This window comes from Molothrus aeneus, chromosome 7 (genome assembly GCF_037042795.1).
Source record: "Molothrus aeneus isolate 106 chromosome 7, BPBGC_Maene_1.0, whole genome shotgun sequence".
NCBI classification, from domain to species: Eukaryota; Metazoa; Chordata; class Aves; order Passeriformes; family Icteridae; genus Molothrus; species Molothrus aeneus.
Genome location: NC_089652.1, coordinates 7,481,648 through 7,505,627, shown reverse-complemented (window position 1 = coordinate 7,505,627; position 23,980 = coordinate 7,481,648). Strand labels below are relative to the sequence as shown.

Here is a 23,980-nt window from a genome sequence, read left to right as displayed (position 1 = left end):
GGGATACACGGATTATTCTCTGAACTAGAGTGTGTAATGTACCTTGTTGCAATCTACAGCCTAGACCAAATTTGTCTAAAGCAATGCTGCCAGGATCACTCCTGATGAAATTCCTGTACCTGAGATGACACCACTCATTTAGAGAAGTTAATTTCCATCACTGTTCAGAATCAGAGCTAATCCCCAGTTTATATGTGTTTACATTGCCTAGAGGTTTAGAGTGCCAGTCCTTAGTTCTTCACTGATTATAAAACTCAAACATTCTCCTGTTGATGTGAGATCCTAGAAGCACATGTGCCAAATGAGTATCCAAGCCTGCTTTTTTGGTAACCCTGCAGTGGGATTTCAAAAATTTTATTGTCTAGGGGCCATTTGGATTTAAAGTATTCCTGGCCCTCTTTTCCCTCTTTAAATTTTTCCTGACCCTGGATTGGGACTGGGTTTTGTTTGAAGTTTTGTTTGTTTGTTTTATGGGGGTTCCCCCCCTTAGCTTTGTATTTCTTGCTGTTTTCCTTCTTGAGGAAAATGCTTTCAATGCCCAGGTTAACTCTTTCATTCAGTTCACAGTGTGTTCCACAAATGATTCTGCTGGGGAAAAAAACAAAAGTGGATAAGTGACAGGTAGCAAGAAGCAAACAAAATATTTTATGTTGTTTTATGAGCAAATTTAGTAGTATAATTTTGATAGATCCTTGTCACAATGTGGCTTTTGGGAGGCTCTTGTGGTGTTCCCTAAGGAGTACTGGTGTTACAGGTGTTCATATAATTTGAGTTTGATGCTCCATGAACTCCCCATTTCTTCAGCATAGTGTTCTTCTGTGCATACAGTAACTCATGATTAGTTTAGAGGGCACAGATTTGGTCTATAATGCTGGAATTGATTGTATAAAAACATTTTTAGTTTCTGGTACAATATTCTCTGAATATTCTTTCAAGAAAGAAAGTCATTCTTTCTTGTAGAAAGACTGCTACTCATTTTGTTTTGTCCTCTCTCATGGCAGTTTTCAAACCATTCATACTTGTGCTTTCAAATCACCAGTGCTTAGAAAAAGATAGCATAGAGATAGCAGTAACAATGTTCCTGTTGCTTTTTTTCCTACTCCTGATACTTCAAAGACTTATTTCTTTAATGCATTGCTTTGTACCCAAGAAAAAAATAGTGGTACTGTAAATTAATTCGGATCCGACCTTTGCAGCTGCTTTCCATCAGAGGAATAAAGGTATTTCTGTGCAGAGCTTTTCAGCCCTTAGGGTATGGGGTGCCATGCAGCCGCTGGCAGAGGGGCTGGGTCAGGTCAGGCTCACTGAGGAGGAAAGCAGCTCTCGAGTGCCCTTTGAATAAAGGTCCAAACTAATCTGTTTCTATGGGTCTGCCTGGAGGAGGAGGACGAATCTCAGTGGCTCGATACGTGAAAGGACAGGTCCCGTGCTCGTCTCCTCACCAGCAGGGCAGTGAGTGTTTGGCGAGCGCCGGCCGGAGCCCGTGCGGGCGAGCGAGCGGAGCCGCTCCGGGGCCAGGTGCGGGCAGAGGCCGGGAGCAGATGGCAGCGCCGGGGCTGGGATGCCCCGGGAGCCCGGCTTCCCCGGGACATGCCATTCGGGAGAGAAAAGTAACTCCAGGCGGCCGCAGGCGGGGTCGGTGATGTAACAGGAAGCTCTGATGTTTCGCTGCTGCCGCCGCCGCTCCGCGCTGCCCTCGGACACGCTCCCGGCGCTCCCGCAGCTCCGCCGGGAGGGACAGCCCAGCCCCGCTCGGGAATACACACACCGCGCTCCGCTGGATAGGGAGGCACCGGGCGAGCTTCGTCTGAGACAGCTCCGCACAGCTTTGTCTGAGAGAGCTCCGCACACTGAGACAGCTCCGCTCAGCTTTATCTGAGAGAGCTCCGCACGCTGAGACAGCTCCGCGCTCAGCTTTATCTGAGAGAGCTCCGCACACTGAGACAGCTCCGCACACTGAGACAGCTCCGCGCTCAGCTTTATCTGAGAGAGCTCCGCGCTCAGCTTTATCTGAGAGAGCTCCGCACACTGAGACAGCTCCGCGCTCAGCTTTATCTGAGAGAGCTCTGCACACTGAGACAGCTCCGCGCTCAGCTTTATCTGAGAGAGCTCTGCACACTGAGACAGCTCCGCGCTCAGCTTTATCTGAGAGAGCTCTGCACACTGAGACAGCTCCGCGCTCAGCTTTATCTGAGAGAGCTCTGCACACTGAGACAGATCCGCGCTCAGCTTTATCTGAGAGAGCTCTGCACACTGAGACAGATCCGCACGCAGCTTTATCAGAGAGAGATCCGCACACAGCTTTATCTGAGACAGCTTCGCGCTCAGTTTTATCCGAGACAGCTCCGCACAGCTGTATCTGGAAGCGCCCTGGCAGCAGGAGCCCGGCTGGTGAGTGCGGTTTCATTGTTTCTTCGCCCTCGGTGCCACCCGAGCGCAGCGGAGCCACGCGTGTGTGTGTCTGTGTGTGTGTGCTCTGGCTTTTCAGCCTCGGCGTGGGATGTGGAATCCGCGCCGGCACGGGCTCCGAGGAAAACCTTCCTTTAGTTTTAGCGAGCGAGGTATTGAGCTGATTTTATAACTGGTTTTGTTATCGTCTATGCATGGTAGGATAGATAGATTAGATAGATAGATTAGATAGATAGATAGAATGCCCGCGCTGTAAAGATTCTGCCTGAAACCTCAACCAAATTTCTCTTTGCATCTGGAGAGAATTAGAGGCTCATTGGCTTGAAAAGGGTCCTTAAGACTAGTTCAAGTACAACTGCAGCTCTTTCAATAGAGGCTGAATTAGGTGATAAAGTGGTGTAGCTTTGCTTACTCTGAGTATTTCTCTAAACTTACTGTACCAGAAAGAGGTCGTACTTGAGTTGTTTCATAATTAGGTTTTGTGTTGTAATTACACAACTTAAAAGATAAAGCTACTGTTTTGTCTGGGCTTTCTGTTTGGTTGAGGAAAAGTTGGGTTGCTCTGAAGCCTGTACGCGTGCCGGCGTGTTGCTGTTTGAGGTTTTTAACCGCGAACACCGAGCTGATTTATTGACAGCTGATTGCCCACTTTTCCTTTCCTCGAGAAACTACTGAATGGTGGCAAGTGTGTGATTCCGTGCCTTCGAGTGCCTGCTGATAGGCAGTTAGAAATCTTGCCACTCCTCAAGCTTTCCAAAACAGATGTGATACCCTCTGGTTTTACAAACGCGGTTGCTGTGTGTAAGCAGTGGAGCCATAGAACCAGAAATAAATCTTGTTAGGCTATAAATCACACCTGGATAAGATCTACAACGATTCCTTCAGTTATCCATGCAGTTTATAAGGGAAGAGAATGAAATAATTATAAAAATAACTGAGGTTTGTTTTTTTCCTCTTTGCCTTAATAAACTTACTCCAGTTGCCTTGGGAATGGACTTTGCTGCTCTTACAATTGTGCCAATGCGGTTTTCCCAGTCTTCCTGTGCCTGCTGGGGATCTTGTCCTTCCCTTGCACTGATAATGCTTCTAACAGCTGAAACCTGTTCAGGGATGTGCTCTGAATCTGAGCTCCTCTCGCTGCACTGGAAGAAGGCACTCTAGATCTAGATCAATAGAAGACCACATCTGAAAACATGTGTTTGTTTTAACACGCTATGGTACTGTCTGAAATTCTTAATTAAGAGTAATAATCTGCATTAGCATGGTGTTTTCTTCTCTAGTTTGCTTAAACTCTCATCTATTTCACTGCATAAAGGAGCAATCCCAAAGTCTTCATCCAGCTTTGGAAATCTTCCACACAAAAGGCACTTGGTGACACTAAGTCAATGGAGATGGCACTTCACATAAAAGGTGCTTATGTCGTTTTAATGATCAGTGCAGTGCGATCAACTGTGTTTAGAAGTACACCAGCTAAATGATTTAGATTCTTATTTGTTGTTCTTCACAAGCAGCTGGTGTAGGTTGAGGTGTGTGTGCCCACAGAGGATGTGGCAGGCATGTGCATGGTTGCAGGCTGGATGGCAGAATCTATGTTGTTTGCAGGTTAAAGCAGAGACAGTCAGGGCCTTGATATAGAACAGTGTGACTGAACTTTCCACTGGACAAAATGAAGTACCTGGCTATCTAAGATAGATTGCAAGTCCAAGAATTGCATTATGTGTGTCCTTTCAACTTCAAATGTTACTGCACCCTGAATTTCTGATCAGCTGGAGCCTTTCTCTGTGTTAAGAGATGTAGCACTTGTCCCTTTGAATGGGCTTTTCTTGCTAGAACACAACTGTTGAAATCCTGGCCCACTGAGAGCCTGTGGGAACTTTTCCACCGACTGTCAAAGGGCAAGACATTCCTAAATGTGGGTATTTTTCTTTTGAAGGAATTATACATAGATGGTCATCCATCCAGGCATGCACATTCTGCTGTCTGTTGGCAGCTGGGTTTTGGGTTTTTTTTTGGTAATTTGTGTAATTTTTGAGCACTTCAGTTGAAAAAGATGATCTGAAAAACAGATCACGCATGTGATCAGTTGAAAACCAGATCTGGATATGTCTCTCTGGGTGACTGATGCCTTACCTGGGTCAGTAAAGGCACTTACACAGGATTGTTCCATGGGCTAGCTGGGAATTGCTGTTCAGATTATAGACCAGGATAGAATTAAGAACAAAACTGAGGGAAGAAAGCACACTAAAATTTTCCTTTGACACCCATATATAATTTCTAACTTGCTGCTATATTCTGTGCATATGAGATAATCATCTTTCTCCAGTAGCATTCCTGGCTTGTGCTGGAGCTGGGTAGGATTGGTCCCACAGAATTCTATGAAGCCATGCAGTCATGCAATTAAAATGGGTTTGTGGTCATTTGGAAGAAATTATATGTTTTATACTGATAGATTTTTAATAATAACATGTATCCAGTGACATTTAGAATAAGTGAATCTAGTCACTGCTATAGTAAATGTTGGGCATAAGCTATCTATTAAAGCCATTGAGGAAAGTCCAAGCCTACAGTTAGGAAAACAAAGCAGGATTTCTCCTTTAGAAGCTGTTCCCATCTGTTGCCACTGTGTTTACGGTGTTCTTGACTTGGTACCAAAATCCCTTCAGTGCTGCTGCCCAGCTGCCACCCCTGTGGCACACACACACAGAGCATTTGCCTCCCCTCGGAGCCACCTCTGCTCCTGGGCAGCGCTGTCACCGAGTTCCATGTGCAGCAGTTTCCCCAGCCAAGCTTTATTGAAAACTTATTGAAAACAGCCTTCACTTGCTCGTGGAACTGCTCTGTCCCTGGGAAGTGTTTTCAGTGTTTGGTGTAGCAAATTGTCAGAGCTCTGGAATTAACTATATCCTTGGTACTGCTGTGTTGAGGAAGTAATGAATACTGCTACCATCAAAACAGATGCGAGTTGGCTTACAAATAACTTTTAGACAGTAAAATAGGTGTGGTTTAATATGTGTTTATGTGCATTAGACATATAATAACATATTTGGTATATTATTTCTGCATACAATGCATGCAGGTCTATTTCATGCTGACTTCCATTATTGCCAATGCAGCAAATAAAGAGAGAACCTAAATTTACAAAGAAACTTTCAAAGGAAAATTCACTCTAGACCTTATCCTTTGTTTGGAAAACTGGGAATCACACGTGCTAATATTCTGAATTGCATACATCTGAATGCTGCATCTTTCTAATGTTTGAAATAAAACAGAGAAAGCTTTCTGTATGTGGACACAACCTGTTATTTCTACTTTTTGTATTCACGTTGGCAGTTCTGATGTTTTCAGTGCAAGCAACTTGCACAAAGAGCAGCAGAAAACAGCCTTTTTCTTACCTGTTACCTTAATGGAGAATTCCACAGCCAGTGTGGTAAAATAGAAGGTCTTATAAAATTGGGTTCCATGAGAGCATTTCTCTTTAGCTGCACTTTTTGTTCTATTTTAGAATCTGGGCAGAGCTGAAAGGCTAAACTTTCACATTTTTAAAGTTTTAACAGTTGTCTCTCATGCTTCAGTCTCCCAAGTTTGTTTATACTGTTTACATTTTCCCAGCAAAGTCATCCTTTTTCTGCCCTAGCTCTGTGCAAACACTTTCAATCATTTCTGCAGTATATGCTGTCCTAAAGTCATCTATTTCGAGTTGCTTTTCTTTGGAAACATGCATTTGAAATGCACTTAACTTGTTCTAATGCACCAAAAAAGACTTTCCAGGAGAGAAGCCATGTTCTTCCTTCAAGAAAAAAAATCAGACTCTTGTGGTAAATTTACATGTGTGTCTGAGGCTGTTACCTTTTAGTATATCCTAAGTGTCGCTCAAGCCTCTTCTGGCAGTTTTGGCCATTTTTAAGTTGTAGCTCACCATTCTGACTGGATTTTAGAAAATAAAACAATGTTGAATTTTTGGTTTTATGTCTGGGACATACAGGCTACATTTGGAAAAACATCCCCCCAAAAGTTAGCGATGATTTTGTTTAATGAAGCCAATACCCATCTGACTTCCCCTGTAACACCATGAACAGGGAGCCAACCACAGAAATTAGTATTTTTTTTCTTTTAATTACGATGTTCAAAGCACCTACACCTAACTCATACACTGTTTACTGAATGTTTAGGCTGAATATCTTAGGTTCCTAAAAACTCTGCATCATCTTTTCCACCTATTCTTTGAAATTCTCAGCTTGAAAACTGCACTGCCTTGAATGTCTGCATGGGCACAAAGCATCACTCTTGGAATTGCCATTTAGATTTTCTCCTTACTTTTTTCCTCCCCCATTACAGTGGTAAAATCTCGCCAAACAACTTTAATAAATTTTATGTTATCCCATTACTGGCAATTCTGGTGGAGTTTTAGAGTTTCATTAAACTAAAACAAAGGATGTACTGCGAACATTTTGTTATACCCAAATTAATTTGTTTTAGGATTTAAAAGTATTTTTTCCATATCAGTATTTTCAGAAACAATATAATTTGTCACCAAATGTTATGTCCTAGAATCCTTCCTAGATAGAAGTTTAAAAATTTACTTTTCAGAAATGAGTAAGACTTTTAGACACTATACTTCCTTTTTCTATGGTTACAGCCATGTGTTTACTTAGTACCCTAAATGGAGGGAAAATATTCTACTCCACAGCCTTTTATTACTAAAATGGCACATTTTTGCAATTATTATCCTGAGATATTCTGTATAATGGCAATATCTGCCCTTTAGTTTCAGTTAGTGAAATCCAGCAGGTGTCACTCTGGGGATTAAATAAGAAATATTACACAAACAGAGATAATCTTTTAAAGAAGAATTTAGAAATATTTATTCTAATTCATTTTTCCAGAATAATTTTTTGACCAGGCATGCCTCCTTATGTCTGAAATTTGGGTTTTTTTAGTTATATGATATAATGTGTCTATTCATCTTTCTGTGTGTCCCCTTGAACACGAAAAAGGACAGTCAGAACCTGTACCCACAGGTGACGTGGCTGAAACATAAAGAGCTGTGACTCAGTTCAATATTGCCTTGATGATATTAGAAAAATGGTTTTATTATCTTTTTTGGGGAGCAAAATTGTTCTTTTTGTTGGTGAACATTCTCTTGCATGAGTGATGTGTTTTCAGTTGGGATGAAGTCAAGGAGGTGCTTCTGCAAGTGGCTTACGTTTTGAGACAGTCTGCACACGGTGTGTGTTTGACTTACCTGAAATGGATATGTGAGGTGGCTCATCATCCAAACTGTCACAGTAAAAAAGTTTGGAGAAGAGAAACTTTGCCGTGTGTCGCAGACTTTTGAGTAAAAGTCAATGTTGAATTTTTTGGTGTGGGGGAAAAAAAAAGAAAGACTAGTGTATTGCTTAGTGTTTCTTTAGGGAATGATGTAGGGATGTCGTATTGTGGTGGATTTTTATGTGAGTGTGGAGCTCCATATTCTGAGAGTTTCATATTGTGTGGAATAGGAATGTGATCCTTAAAAATTTATGGGTTTCTAGAGGGGATTGTTGTTTATTTCCCAGACCATTTTATTTCCACCTTAAACAGAAACAAATACCTCAGCAGGCATCTTTGGAAGGCAATCCACAAATACAAGTCTCTCTTTAAATGGAAAGAAGCTTTTTTTACAAATACATGCATATACCTTCATGTATTTTTATATATGCGTATATATTTTGGCAGATATCTATTTTATATGCGTATTTTAAAAATAATCTCATTCTAGAACTTGTAACCTCAGCCTACTTTAAACAATCCAGTTTCCTTTCTCTCACTTCTTTCTCCTGTTTAAGCCCCCATCCTGTTCCGTTTTTGATTCTATTCAACTTCCTTTCCTGTGATGACTCTGAGTGAGTCACTTTGCCAGGCATTAAGAATGTGGCCTGACAGTATTTCCAACAGCTTATCCTATGCTGCCTCATGCAGATGAAATTAACCTCTGCCTTATCCTTCCTCTCAAAGAAATGTCTGTCTTCACACGTCCAGTTTCTTGGAAGGGGAAGGTGGGGGTGGGAGCCCTTTCCATAAACGACCCTGTTGAACTTCAGAGTCATCTTCCTGGTACCATAACATCGCCATGGGGAACCTCTTCAGCATTGATTCACTGTGTTCTGGGCAAAAAGTTAGCTTCAGCAAGCTCAGGAAAGCCAAATTAAGGCTCATTCCTGAGCGCTATTCAAGTCCTCTCTGCGTGGCTACCCCTGCACATTCTTCATTCTTTACTAAAAGTGTTGTTTATTGCATTAAAATGCGCGGAGGGCCACCGGGGCTGCGCTGGGTTTGTGTGTGGCTGGCAGCAGCTGGGAAGAAAGCACATGCTAAGTAGGCACTTAAACGCTGAGCTGAGCTGCTGCCTTTCTTGTGGTTGTGTTCGTGCCAGCCCAGTGTGGGGCTTGCGGGGGAGGGTTTGTTTTTTTCCTTTGTTTTGGTTTGGGTTTTTGGTGTCTTTTTTTCTTTTTCCTCTCCAGTTTTAGAAGAAGTGGGTAAAGAGGGATTTAAAAAAATGGTTTTAATCTGTTAATTGTGTGTGTGTGTGTCAGGAAATGAAAGCCTTTCTGCTGAAAACAAACGGGAAATTATAGTCCTATAAAAGAAGAACTTTAGAAAGCAATATGCAAATAAGAGTAAGAATTCCCATCAAGTTAAACTCTGCTATTGCAGTCTTCTCCTTGTCCTACAGAACCTAAGGATCTCACCCTCCATCGTTTTTCCCTAGAGAAGGTGTGAAAGATTATATCAGATGTAATTTTCTGTGTGTTATGTCCTAAGTGCAATTAACGTTACCACAGATTACACACCGGGGAAAACAGATTTTTGTTTCATATTTATTTGCTGTCACATTGTAGGTTTTATCTAAAACAGGAGTAATGGTTACAATTGAAAGCTCAAACAATCCTGTCTGGAGTACAGTCGTATTCATTTGAAATTATTTTTAGTTTCTCATTCTGGAAATTCTTAATTTCTGACTAAAGGAGGTGATCTTGGTCCATCTTCAACTCTTTAAAGTGTCTTTATTGGGTTGATTATGGAAGTCACAGCATGGTCCTTTCAGAGCCTTTTGTTCCCCCAACCCTTGCTATATTAGCATTTAGAGAGTACCTAGGAAAGTCACTCAGATGTTTTTAACCTTTCAGCATGATCCACTGGGATAGCTGCTGGGCCTAGGTTTTCTTCTCCTTTTTCTCCCTCAGTTATTTCAGAAGAGTTTGCACAAGTAGAACTCTTTCTCTGCAGAAGATCCCTCTTCTGAAAACTGTGCATGCAATCCAGGGGGAGAATTCAGACAATGTAGTTTAACTGGACACTTTTTATTTAGGGCTGCAGGGATAAAATAGTCTGCTGACATGCTAAGCTTTTCCTAGAGTCACATTACAGACCAGTGAAGGACGTGGCAGTAATTCAGGGTTTGTTGGAAGGCTGGCAAAATACTTGTGCTGTCTTTGTGGGGGCACTGGGGCACCGGAGCATGGCAGTGGCTGCTGACACCTCCAGGGTACACAGCACCAAAAGAGCCCTGGTTCAAAGCAGATTTTAGGGACCAAAACCCTTTCTAAGTCAGCATAGGCAAGGGAAGAGAAGTTTATATTGTCCAGTGAAGACCAACTGGCATGACAGAGTTATGGGTGATAACTCAGCTTCCTCAGGGAATGCACATGTGCCAAACCAAAGTGTTCAAAAATAGCTTTACACCAAACAGGAATGTGGAAATTGTTAAGCCAGAGGTTTGTTTTGTTTTATTTTTACAACTTCTTTATCCCTGTGTTTCATAGAATTCTGAGCTTTTCTATTTCTAAACATTAACAGATTTTAAGCAGGACAGTGTCCAACTCCTCCTTCCTTGAGCACTAATTAACAGTAAGACAATGAAGCCTGGTAGCAAGGAAGACAAAGTGATGGAAGGAATAAGAAATGCACAAAGGAAAAAAAAAAGTCTGAACCTTAAAATGTTGTTTTCTTAGGCAAGTGAACTGAACAAATCAGTAAATGGAATGATGTTGCCTTTAGCATGACTCTTGCTGCAGAGACAGGGCTCAATCATGTGTCCTGTGGTCAGTCAGACTTTGATAAACAGCAAGATTCCTTTAACTGGTGAGAAACCACTGCTTGTCTGTGACATGAATTCACAGAATAGTTATGAAATCAGTTGTCTATTCAGGGTTTTAATTAGACAGCAAAACCAGATGCTTGGGTTTCAGTCCGTGGTCTAGTGAAGGTGTCAGTAACTGCAGTGCTCAGTTAGCTCATCTTTCCTCACACAGAGAGCAGGTGAGATACCCACTTCCCACACTTGGAAGATCTTTATTACCACCTTTCCTCTTCATCTGTGGAACAGAAGGACACCTCCTGTTTCTCCACAATGTATTGTCTGAAAGACTCCACGATCTCTCAGAATTTATGATTTTTCCACTATTAATTCCTGTTGTTCCTGTAGTTTACCCTTGACAGGTAAAAGGATTCTGCTCTCTTCTCAGTTTACAAACCATTCAGGCACTTACAGCTGAATATTTTTGTCTCGTTCGAGTTCTGCAGAGATGTGGGGTGGTTGTGCAGATCTCCACATGCAGTGAGCAGCATCCAGGAGTGCCAGGGCTGTCTCCTCACCTCCAGGATGGGCAGGATTTGTGCAGGTGCAGTCCCACGTTGCCTTGGTTCCTCCGCTGCCACGCATCCGCTATTAAAAAAAAACTGCTGAATGACAGTAATAGAGAGGAACAATGGGCTATTACAGGATGTTCAGACAGGGTCATTGCAGTATATTTTCTTGTGCAATCTTGTTATGAACAAGATTCATATTTACCAGCTTGTTTTATTTGTCAGCACCCTATTATTAATTGGTGTTGTAAGGCTCTGAACTGTTCATTTTCTACAAGAGGTCAATTTGATGAAATCAAGGTTTTTTTCTAATAGCTCTGTGCAAAGCTGCTTTGCAATATTTATGATAAATGTATGGATTTTTAAAGTATGGGGTAATTATCATAATTGAAAAAGGAAAGACAAAAGGAAGTTTTTCACCATCAAACTGCAAATTAACCTTAACATACTTAGCAAAATGATATCACAGAATCTTGTGATGGGGCTATTGAATTGGAAAACTTAGGTATATAATTTAAAAGAAAAATATGTTGCTTTTGAATTTTGAAAGGAAAGCAGCTTATTTGCAGCAGTGCTTTTTTGACATATAGGCTATTTTCCATGGTTTGCAACACTTGGAATCCAAATCAGTTCAGTTTTATTTGAAAGGCAAAGATGAAAAATAGCATCTAGTTGAAGCAAGAATTGTGGACTGTTTCTGTGTGCAGTTGAATTAACTTTCTGCCTGAAAGACACCTGCTAATGGGCATAGTTGGAAACATTGGAGAAGGTTCCCAGCTAATGTGAAATAAGGAGCTCAAGCAAGAGGGGATTCAGTCAAACTTGGGAAGACATGAATTTGGCATAGCGATCCAGGAATTAGTAGAATAGACTAGAAACCATAGAAACCATTCCACAGGGATTTGGGATGCTGATGAAAACTGCATTTGTTTTTGGCATTGTATGAAAACGTCTCAATTTTTTATCAAGACGCGTCACTTTCTTAGCTGTGAAAACGGTTGTCTTTGTGTTCCTGGAATAAACACAGCCCAATTTGGAATCCTGGGCTATATTTGCGTAAGAGAGGCTGAGGAATGGAAAACTGAGGGTACTGCAGGTCAGGGCTGAGGTTAGCAGGGCTGAGAGGGGAAGTCTGGCAGCCGAGGATCCCTCGGCGTGGCTGTGGCTGCGCCTTTGCACGCGAGCCGGCCGTGGCAGGGACCTTCCTGCAGGGGAACAAGGGACATATCCACGGGCACGAGGTGACAGTGGGGGACACTAGAATTAATGCTGCTCCTTGAAAGCTTTGGTAAGCTGTACAGCTTTTATCCAGTTTGACAAATGGCTCGTTAGAGACCAATCATTGTTCTTCAGCTCTCTGACTCCTTTTGAGTCTTCAATCCTACAAAATCCTTCAGGTTACAAGGAGCACGCTTACAGGGTCCATATCTTAGTGAGACTGTGTGGATGATGCTCACAGCATGAAGCAAGGCCAAAGGTATTGTAAATGCAGGCAACCCCGGTGAGGGGAGGGAATGATGATGCATCTGACTCCACGTTCTCAGAAGGCTCATTTATTACTTTATTATACTATTTTATATTAAAGAATACTATACGATACTAAAGAATACAGAAAGGATACTTACTGAATGCTAAAAAGATAATAATTGAAAAGTGGTGACTCTTTCCAGAGTCCCAACACAGCTTGGCCCCAATTGGCCAATGAGTCAAAACAACTCGCACTGGAGTCCAATCAAGCAATCACCTGTGGGTAAGCAATCTCCAAACACATTCCACATGAGCACAACACAGGAGAAGCAAATGAGATAAGAATTGTTTTCCTTTTTCTCTGGGGCCTCTCGCTGCCTTTCAGCTTCCCAGCAGAAAAAACCCTGGGTGAAGGTATTATGTTCAGAGCATGTGAATGCCACACAAAAGTTTGCAAATCCTTTAGAAGCAGTTAAAAAGGAGGGGGGAAAAAACTAGGGATGACCATGAAATATTGAAAAGTAAGTATGTGATGCTAAATTTCTTGTACATTGGGTGCACAGCAGTACTACTTTTAAAAGGTGAGATACGGAGGGTGCTCAGTAGTTATTTACTAATGTTACTTACATCTGTTTAAAAAATAAATTGATGTATCACTTAGTATAGGAAGGGCTGTGTACACTGCTTTTAGTGTAAAAATGAAGAAACTAATTACTGCCAATCAGCAGTATTTCTGTCTCAATTAACTGCAGAACAATAGCTAAAGTGTTCCTCCTAAAATACCACATGATCTTATGTGGATGAATGTTTTATTGAATTTTAAAAGCCCCAAGAAATACATGTGGATTTCCAGAATCCATTGGTAACCTTTTTAAACAAACATTTATATACTCAGAGCATTGAGCATGACAGAAGGATTACAGGTGATGATTTTTTTCATCAGTTTTCCTAGAGGGTGACCATTTCAAAGAGCACTAGTTTTTTTTTGGTAGATATCATTCCAGTAAGGTGACCACAAAGCAGGTTAAAACCAATTTCTTTTGGGTTTCCAGAGGGGAAACCTGCAAGTGACTGCTGAAAATGCTTCTTTTGATGAGAGAAGAGAGAGAAAGGTTGTAAACAAACTTTGATAGAAAATAAATTAGTTGCAGTCCCAGAGAGAGGGAAGAACTCAGTTTGTCACAGACAGATAGTTGTTTCCTGACGTTGGGCATTTGGTTAACAACTTCCAGTGTTTGATGATGTCATGGGTCATATGGATTCTGTGTGTTTGGGGCCCTTTTGGCTTAACAGGAAGGGCACCAATTTATCTGGCAACTTCTCTGTTTGAAGAGATTCAGCTGCCCTTCCTGCCCCACTTTGCAGAACCTGAGCTTTCAAAGACAAACCAGTGCTGCTCCTGGGAATTTGTTAATATCCAGACCTTTTTTCCCAGCTGAAAAGGTAAATACCCCAAGAGATGGAAGTAATTATTTTCATTCTGCTTTGTGTTCCTCAGATGCTATTGACTCTTCATCTGCCAGAATCTCTGTGTAATAACCGAATGTGTCTTCATTCCTCTTCCTGTGCTCCAAGAGTCTTGGGCTTTGCAAAGCTGCATTTCAAAGCTGTCTGTATCCACAAATGTCTAGTTAAAGGATTTCCACTTTTCTGCAACACTCTGGAGGAACTTACTGTTCTCTCCCCATAAAAACAGAGAGTATCTGTTGTAATAAAACAAAGTCAAAGAAGCAAACCTATGTCAATTAGACAAAGATGTTTGAGCCAGGAATCTCCTCTCCCAGAAGACCTTTTAACTTGTTTTGTCTTGACTGCACAAGAGCATGGTTTTCACAATGCCTGATTCTGTGTTGCATCTCTTGCAAAGAAGTGCATGATACATGTGTGGAAGTTGTGGTTATGTTTTTATTTTCAGGAATGAAACTGCCTCTAGTTTTGTTGCCAGCATTAAGGAGTAACAGAAAATCAGTTGTTACATTGCTTTTTTCCCCCCTCCAAAATGTAGTGAGCATGTTACTGCTGTTGCTGGTGGAAGATCCCTTTTCTCAGTCTTCCAACAATTTCAATATTTTCCTTGTTTTGTGTGAGGAAGGTAACCTTTGCAACATCCTGTTTTATTTACCAGCCATATCTGTAAGCTGCAGGAATCCTTCCTGTTCAGCTCAGAGCACAGTGCTCAGCACAGGAATCCTTGCTCTTCATTAGAAAACCATTTGGTAACAAACTGAATAGCACTGTGAGTCCTGTCAGGCCTTTGTTTTAAGTAGCATCAATTAATACTTTTTTCAAAACTGGAAAAGGCTGAAGTGAGTTGAATTAAATCAGACTTCTCTTGCATCTTCCCTAAAATTGCATCTTCCCTAAAACACCATATTGTGCCCTGGTCAGGAAAATGGAGGGTTTTGTGACTGATCCCTGTCTAAGTTTACACATCTCTGCAGTTCCTCCCCTTTTGCCGCAGTGTGAATGCAAGTACAAAACTACTATGGAAAAAGGCTGCTCTTGCATTTTTTCTGGCAGGCTTATAACCTGGGAGTATCTAAAATATCATCAGAAAGCCTGTTCTCATGAGAGTCCTGTCCAGATTTCCAACAACTCTGGAACATTATCCGAGGAAGTGTAGAAACCTACACAATCACACAGTTACAGCAGAGCTTGTGGTTGCCTTTCTTTGATGTGGTGTGGCTTTTTTGGGTGTGTGGTTTTGTTGGTTTTCTTTTTTGGCTTTTGGTTGAATTTTTTTCTTTTGGTTGCTATTCTTCCTTTATCACTTTGTATAAAAGGACTTTTGTATAATTTTAGCTTCTTTCTTTGTCCCCTTCCTATGTTTATGTTGTTTTTTTTTTTTTTAATTCAGATTTATCATTTTCCATTCTCTTACAAACAAGTGTAATCTTATGAACAAGAATCTCTTAAATTGGAGAGTGATGAAAGTTCTGCAGAATGAACTATAGAACCAGTTCATACTAATTTTCTAATTAAAACTGGATCGCTAATAAAGATTCACTCGAATTAGTGGGTGGATATTATTATATAAAATAGGGTTTATAATTTAGTTTCAGGTAGATATAGTGCAAAGTTTTATGCTAGTGGTATATCAGATTTTCCTTGTCCACAAATCTTTTTTAGATGTACATATTTCATAGTCTGACAGGGTCCACTCCTTAGTTCTAATGTTGCTCGAGATGTGCAGTGCATGCAGAACTAATTCTGGGAAGCTCTGCATGGAGGCAGTGAGCACCACGAGCAAAACTGGCTGGGCAAGGTGAAGCAACTGTCACTGCTGTGGCTGAGTTAATTACTTACCAGTAATTAATTCCATGGCCTGAGCAAGAGCACCCTGAGACCATGTTATCATTCCAGCACAGCCCTGCCAAGCAGCTGGTGCTGCTCCTTGTTTTTGTTTTCTTCTCAGGGAAGTAGGATTGAGCTCACTGGAAATGTTTGTCATCTTTCACTGATATGCATCAGTAAACATAATCACTCAAAGAAAAACACATTTGCCACACATTACCTGTGTGGACAAATAGATGTTTTCCAGTGCTGACTCCTATTTATGGTTCCTGCATTCTGTAATAGGTAAACTAATAAGATATGTGTGGTTTAAATTGTATTTATTTATTGGCATCCATATTCTCCTCAAATAAAGTTTGATAATCTGGTAAGTTTAAATTAATTAGCCTTTTAGGAGGAAACCATTATCTATGTGATGAATGTGAGGGAGGGAGAGCATTGGTCAGCATAACTTGTGGCTACAGAACAGTTTAGGGTGCTCTTTTAGAATTTATCATTATTTACTTACAGGTGTTTTTCTGGGGAGAAAATGCATTTTTCTAGCACCTACATACTGTTGCAGTGGCTCATGAAGACGTGTTAACAATATTCCTGCATTGGGTGAGACAGGAAAGTATATTCACTTCTGAGGGGGGAAATCCAGCTCTTGGTAAACTGGTAAGTGTTTTTGTACTAGCACCTTCCTATCAGCCTTAATTCAGCAAACATTATTAAGCTTAGTTTCAAATTGCTCTTATTAGATAAATTATTGTGGGTCTGTGCATTCTGTTCACAATATGATGGGGCTTGCAAGAACATTAAATATACAGAAGGCTACTTGGTTTATCCAGATATGTATTTGATTGCAGCTTCTTTTTTGAGGAGCTGAATTTGTTGATCCATTCCCAGTCTTTGGGCACCAGCCTCTGCAACAGTAGAAACAGCATATGAAACCACGTGTCTCTAAAATAAGTCAGGTCACAGAGGACTTGCTGCTAATAATCTGGTCTCAAGTCAAAAGTGGTTGTATTTGCTGATAAACTTGATTTTGTTTTCCTTTGCTCCTAATTTGTGAGTTGGCTATTGCACCTAACTGAGTAAGTAGTTTAGCTTTTACAAATTTTAAGTGGCTATTAGGTAACTTTTTTAACATAAGGGCCAGAAATTTTCAGGCTTGAATGGTTCCAAGGGGTCTGTATATGATCATGCTCTAAGTTCATACCATGTCCTGTGCATATTTGTACCTTGCAGCTGTAGCTGGAGAATGTTGTAAAACTGACAAATGTGCCAGGTTTCCAATGAGCTGGAGAAAATGTGCCAGTTTGTTTCCAGATACTGGGATTGAGCTCTTTCCCCATTGTGATATTCTGTCCCATCCTGATGTTTTTTTTCTCTTAAGTTTTTCAGAATTTGTCTCCACAACAAATTGCTCTTAGGACCAATTAATGTTGTGGAAACAGATGTTTTTGATTTGTTAGCAGTGACATGTTGTTTTCAGGGATCAGAATATTTCAGGGGTCAGGATATTATATTTTCATAATGCAATTAATGCTTTTCATTTATTTTAGAATACTTAATGTTGTTTCACAGGTGTAATTGAATTGGAACCTTTATGCTCAAGACATTGGATTTCCCATCTTGAATCAGACATAGACCAGTGAGCTTTAGTATCCTGCTTTTAATTTCTATATATACCTTAAGAAACTGAATTTATTTTTCAATGACTTGTTTACAGAAAAAATAATTTCTCCTTAATGGTCTTGGGAACTACTTAGTACTCTGAGACTCACATATCTTAAATCTAACTACACATTTAGCTAACAAAGATAGTATATAATATTATCCAAACTTGTCTGAAAGGAGTGCAGTATGACATCTTTAGTGTTTATGGAAGCCATATGCTGCACTATATAAAGTAACACAGTATTTTTATAATTATCAGCCATTAATTGTGTTGACTTCCTTCTCCTCCTAGAATTAGCACAGAAAGGAAGGCATGCTTGTGTTTTGTTTGAAGTCTTGATCAACAACAACTCCCTAACTTTCTTTTTTACTTTACTAAACTTGTGGCTCAAACGGACTCAGATTTTGTCAAAGTGACAACATTTTGTCAGTGACAAAATTCTTATTTGCCCCTTAAGCATTTGCTAAGAGTACAACTTCACTTCTCCAGGAATGGTGAGGAACTGTGAACAAAGACACTTTGAACATCTGGGTTATTGAGGGCAGGATCAATACTCACCACCTACTCGAACTGTCCTTCTTCTTTCATCCACAAGAAATTGGATTAATAATGTCAGCATCAAGCATTGTGCATTTTAATAATTTTTGATGCCCTCAATAAGTTAGTTACATTTCAGTGACTGTGTTTTGCCTCATGATAGTGCAAAGGCCAATGAAGTATGGAAAGAATAAATGAAATAAAATGACAGTTTCTGCAATGAAGAAGGTTGTCAGGGAAGAGCCAGGATCACACCCAGGTTTCTTCTGGGCAGGGAGGGCTGACAAGCCACAAGGCACTTCACAGGAGTAACCCTGCAGAAATGCCATGGAGCAGTTGGTTCCCAATGTGCCATCAAGCTGTGAGAAGTAGCCCAGGGAGAATGAAAAATGTGTGAAGACTCACATTTGTAGTTGTCTCAACAAGTCTGTCTCTGCAGCTAAATTAAAATACCTTAATTGAAATTAACTGCCAGGTGTACCAAAATGAGACAACTTAGAGAGTTTCACAGTTTTAAACAGTTCATAGCTCTTTGACTGTTGCATGGGATATAAATTTGTCTTAAGAGTGTAAAGATTTGCCTTTAGAAATTTTAGAGTTTTATAATTTAGGCAGTTCTGCTTTCTTATTTTCATGGGCTTCAGTAGAAATAGGAGCTGAATAACGTGCAATAACACAGAAGTTACTGAAGCATTTCATCCCTTGGACATAAATGCAGCAGAGTCTGAAACCCACAGCTCAGATACTGCAATAATTCCTCAGTTGTCCCTCTGGGGTGTAGATCCAGCTGGGACAAGGAATGCTGACAAACCTTAGGATGGGGCAGCAAGTACGTCATAACCACTTGTGCCAAGAAACCAATGCAGTCCCACGGAGATCATCTCCACTCTGTCACAGTCGTGCAGGAGAGGGGATGCTGCTGAGAGAAATGCATTTGAGCTATTTTATGGTAGAAAACAGCAGGAGATGCATAGGTTTGAGTTTAATACAAATTGGGTGGAGTTTTTGTCTTGTTTTGTTTTGGGTTTGGAATTTTTTTTTTTTGCCTCGAAGCCTAGAACAGACTGTCATAAAGAAAATTTTAAGTTACGCTAGTCAAGGTCAAATACAAATGAAAGTGAAGTTAGAAATACTTTCCACAGCCTAAATTGTGCAAATTGTGGAAATTGTTTTTCCCAATAAATATATTAAAATTACACAGTGTACCTTTCAAAGCTCACTACCTGAATTGAGAAATAAGAAGTAATTAAAAGTCGTAGATAGGTTTCTACTCTATGAAAATCCATCGCTTAAAGTGTAGTATCTTTCATAAAGAGAACAGTTTTAATAGCTAAAGCGGAATTATCAGGAGGCTCCATGAGCACACAGGGCGGTAATGAGGGATGTTCCTAACACAGTCCACCCAGTCCTGGCTGTTGGAAGCTGCATTGTTGGGCTGGGACTCAGGGTATCCCTTTCTGCTTTCACAAAAATCTCTTGGGCCCTTAATTTCCAGCTGAACCATCACCTAAAGGCCCATGGAAAAGACCTTGAGCAAAACTTAAACCTCACAGAGCAATGTGGATCCACTTTATTTATTTATCTATTTATTTATTTATAGTGCATGTTCTGTTTGAGTTTTTCAGCTCTTCCAGACGTGGTGAAAACACTTGAGAGGACTTATTAATTGTTCAAGGGACTATCTGGATTCACAGCCTGGTCTTATTTCAGTGCAGAATAGCATTTCTCCTTAAGTGTATAAATCTCTTTGCCAAATATTGTCTCTACAAAGCTACATTTCTTTGAGCTCCCTTGGGAAGCAGGGAAAGGGGCTCCTGTACTGCTTTTGTAAGGTTATAGCTTCAGAGCTGCTGTTTTTAGGGCTGCTTGGCAAAGCCCATCAGTGTCAATTACAGCCTCAGAAACAGGAGTCTAAGTTCAACAGGGAATGATATTTAAGTAAAAAATGATCTTTGATGGGAAAGAATACCACCCTTTCCTCCACCTCCTCTCCGTACTCAAGATCACTTGGCTCTTGGGTCCCTTCAGCCCTGGGAGGAGCTGTTTCCTGCAGAAAGGGCTGTGTAAACAGGACAGAGTAAGGGCAGCCCCCAGTGCCCATCTGTCCTGGGGCTGGGACTCTGCAGTCACTGCAAAACTGCTCCAGTTGTGTTCCAGATGCTGACAGCTCTGTGGTGGGAGCTCACCAAAAATTTTCATCCTGCTCTCCTGGCTCTTTCTGGGGTTTCTCCAAAAGTTGTGCTTAGCAAGGTGCCCTTTATTTGCAGTCCTTGGAGGTGGCCCAGTGTGTGTGACCCCCTTTCCTCAGGACCTTTGTTTCTGACTTGTTTGGTTCTGCTCTGGGCATGTAATGACTCAGTGACTTCAGTGAAACTGAACAGAATGCAAACGTGCTGTGTTTTTTGTTTTTTTGGTTTTTTTTTTATTTTTTATTCTTCATCAAATTTTAATTTTGATTTTTTTCTTTTTTTTTTTTTTGGTGTGGGTTTGGTTAGGAGGGGCTCTTTTTTAAAAATTATTATTATTATTATTATTATTTCTGTTCCTTCAGGTCAGCTTTTTGTAGGGGAAGGGTTTGTAGTGTTGCATGTGTAGGGTTGGATGGGATGACCCAGCAAGCACTCAGGCACCTGCTGCTTCCTGGGAAACCTACCAGGCCTGGCTCAGTCCATCAGGATGCAGCAGATCCATCAGGGCCAGGTTTGGCAAGTGTCTCTGACACCCTCAGGGCATCTCAGAGGGCACAGGAAGCTCTGTGCCAGGCAGGGAATTTAGCCTTTCATCTGTCTCCTGACCCACCCTGGTGAGGGGCGGCATTGGCAAATGTGTGCAGCTACAACTGAGTGCAACCATGGTGTAATGGAGGCTGTACTAGAGACTCTTTTGGTCTCAAACACCCCACCTGCAGATTTGAGCAAGAAAAATGAGAGACAGAGGTTTATTTCTAATGGTTTTGTGCTCTCTGCAATATTTGCATGTGTTGATCACCTTTTGCTATTGTAAAAGGTCGATTAAAAATAAAAAGGGTGATCCTGATTAGCTGGGCAGGTCCATTTCCACTGCAGCAGCATGTGTTGTGGGTGTCTCTGGGGTATTTTTTGGAAAGCAAAATAGTTGATGGTGCTGGGACTTAAAAAGCTCAATTTAGCTTCCGAAGTTAACACCCATTCAGTTCCTTTGTTTTGTTTGGAGTGCAGGGATTTGAGAATTCCTTGGTGTACTTTGACCACTGTGTATAAATTTCCCCAACTAAAAGGACTGTACAGTTGTTCAAAATCACCTTTAGTTTGAGTGTTTCAAAATCTGAGTGAAGGCTTGACTCTGATGTCTGCAGATTTTTTAAGTGATCCTCACTAATGGTAATTATCAGGTGCTGGATTTTGAATGTATGGTGGTGTTAAATGGATACCTAGCACTAACATATTACTCATGCTATTTTAAGGTGAGTTGTATTCTATTTTGCATTGTAGTGTTTTTCACATTTTTGTCTAGGAATACATTCTCCGACAAGCAATTTTCTCATGGTTCCTGTCCTTCCTTAACATTCTTGTCCCCTGTCAGGGTGGCCTGCTTCAGAGCTGTGGTTGCTTTGTGATTATGTCTAAAAGAGATTTCCAATTTCTCTTAGTAGACAATCTCCACCCTGCAGCTGGGAGCTGGAATTGCAGGTGGAACATGATGGGAGGCTGTACCAGTTTGGTTCTCAGAGGCAGTACTTCACAACTCCAGGTGAAAAACTGGTGTAGATGATAAATGACTGGTTATTTCCTAGCAGAAATATTGGTTTATATTTTCCTGACTTTTCATTTCTCTGCATTTTCTCTTAACCCAAGGAATTTTACTCTCTGCTTGCAGTCCTTCTGATGACAATCCCAAGAGAAATGAATGATAAATCGATTGCTAATTGCTGAATGGATATTTAAACCTCAGCTGTGGCACAGTGTGCAAAGTGGTGGTGGGCAAATTGCTTAAATTCCTTTCTTTTTTTTTTTTTCCTCCAGCACACTAAAAGTTTTATTACTTGTGGCCTTCAAAACTGTCAGTTTTTGTAGGCTTCTCAAAAACTGTAAGTCCAAGTGGACTGATCCTAAACACACTGCACTTCACACTGGTATTCACTCCTACAGAGAGTGAAAATTATATCTCTATTAGAAGCTGAAATTTATTTATATTCCACAGACTGTCTGTCAGACATGAGGCTGGTTAAAATACCACCCACAACAGATATGTCTGTAAGTGCCACACATGCCTTAAGAATTCTTTCAAAGAGCCCTTACTGAATATATCAAATGACTCTCAACTCTTTGATTTAGGATTAGGGGTTTTTTCAAATTCTCTTGCTCTTGTCTCTCCTTTACATTCTCTTCTGGTGCTTCTCTTTGACCTTACAGGAAAAACTGCATTGAAGGGCTATTTTTTATGATTTTCTTGCTAGAATTGAAACCATTTTCTTCACAGGATAATGATTCTACTGATAGCATTATGTGTTTTCAGTAGCTGACTTGGCTTCCACATTTGGATTAGACTGGACTTCCCATCAGTTTGGTAGTCTGATTCCCAACAGATCTCGTATTTCATGTGAAGTCTGACACTCAGAGATCACCAGCCAAGTGGGGTTCAGAGTTCAGATCTCTGGGTGATGGCCACTCCAGATTTAAAGTTCTCTGCTCCTTAAAAACACTCATAAAAAATTTCCTTCTGCTCTCCAAAGCTTTGTAAAGTGGTGTAATGAAGCAGCCTGAGGATCAACAATGATTACAAAGATAGGAGTTGTCTGGTGGCAGTGACATGAGTGTGGATTTACTTGTTCTGGTGGTTGCAAATAGTGCTTTCTGAAATCTCAGCATCTTACTGAATTAATAGTTGGGAAATGATGTCTTTTAGAATAGAAAACCCAAATACACATAAAGTTTTCAGTGTCCTTCTTAATCAAGGTTTTTATGTAATCCATTCTTGGCTTAGACAAAGCTAAAAGTACTTTTCTTCCTGCTCTATAAAACATTTATATGATATCTGGAATGAATAATGTCATCATTAAAATGCCACTAGGTTTGGAATGATGTTCAGGAAGTGTTTGGCACTGCAGAGTCAGTAGAGGCATGGGATATGACAAGGGAACACCAAGAATAAAAATGAATTTGTGATTTCTGTACCCTATACTCATCACTGAGTGCTAATCAAATAGACTTGTGCAGTTCTTGTTTTCTAATGCTCTCTTGAGAAAGGGAAATGTGTTTACTGGTTGGGGAGGAAACCAACCAGGCTTCATTCCTGAAAATTTGTATTTCTTTTGGAATCCTGGAGGAATTACAGCAATGAGAAGTTACCTCATGAAATGTTACCTGTTCTTGGTGTGGTGTAGGGCTTTATCAATTGCCAGGCAGTTTTGCTTCCATAAAATCTCTGACAGGGTCAGTAAGAGATGTACCTGTTAGGGAATTCACCTGCCAGCAAGACTTGTATCCAGTTAGAATTCAGCACAGAAATCCTGTCATGTCTTTTGGAAAAACACACAGCCAGTTGTTCTTAGAGCTTCAGAAGAGAACACCATTCTCTCTCCAGCATATATGCCAATTAATTGAGAATATCTCATTCATCACCTGCCTGTTTCAGCAAATATCCTGCTCTCTCAACAGCAGGAGGAAGCCAGTGCAGGAGAAATCTGGATTTCACCAAAGGAAGCTTGGCATAAGCTACCACGATAGAAATAAATGCAGGAGATGTTTTATTTGTGAATGGTTCCCTCGCTCGGGCGATGTTGTTTCCGTTGGCTCCAGCAATGTCAAGGCCATTGATGATGAAAGTTCTGAACTGTTTTTCCCCATTGCTTGGAAAATTGTCTCTCCTCCCTCCCTCCCTCTGTCCCTTCCCTCCCCAGCCAAATCTCTGCCAAGCAAGCAGCTGTGAGCAGAATTTCTCAGCAAGATGAATTTGAATTTTCACATGCTCTGTGGGACAGGATACACAAATAGAGCTTTGAGAGGG

At 40.8% G+C, this 23,980-nt stretch overlaps 1 protein-coding gene across 2 annotated transcripts in view; it reads left to right on the top strand.

The window, feature by feature from the left end:
* The first annotated feature begins 1,728 nt into the window (after window positions 1-1,728).
* The window catches only part of CALCRL (calcitonin receptor like receptor), a 62,952-nt gene continuing 40,700 nt past the window's right edge, over window positions 1,729-23,980 (top strand). The window contains exon 1 of one of the 2 annotated variants that reach the window (XM_066553714.1): window positions 1,729-2,391. The gene's annotated coding sequence lies outside the window, so the exon portion shown is untranslated. Of the gene's footprint in view, window positions 2,392-16,358; window positions 16,453-23,980 lie in introns of those variants that run through there. The other variant, XM_066553715.1, reaches the window with a different exon arrangement.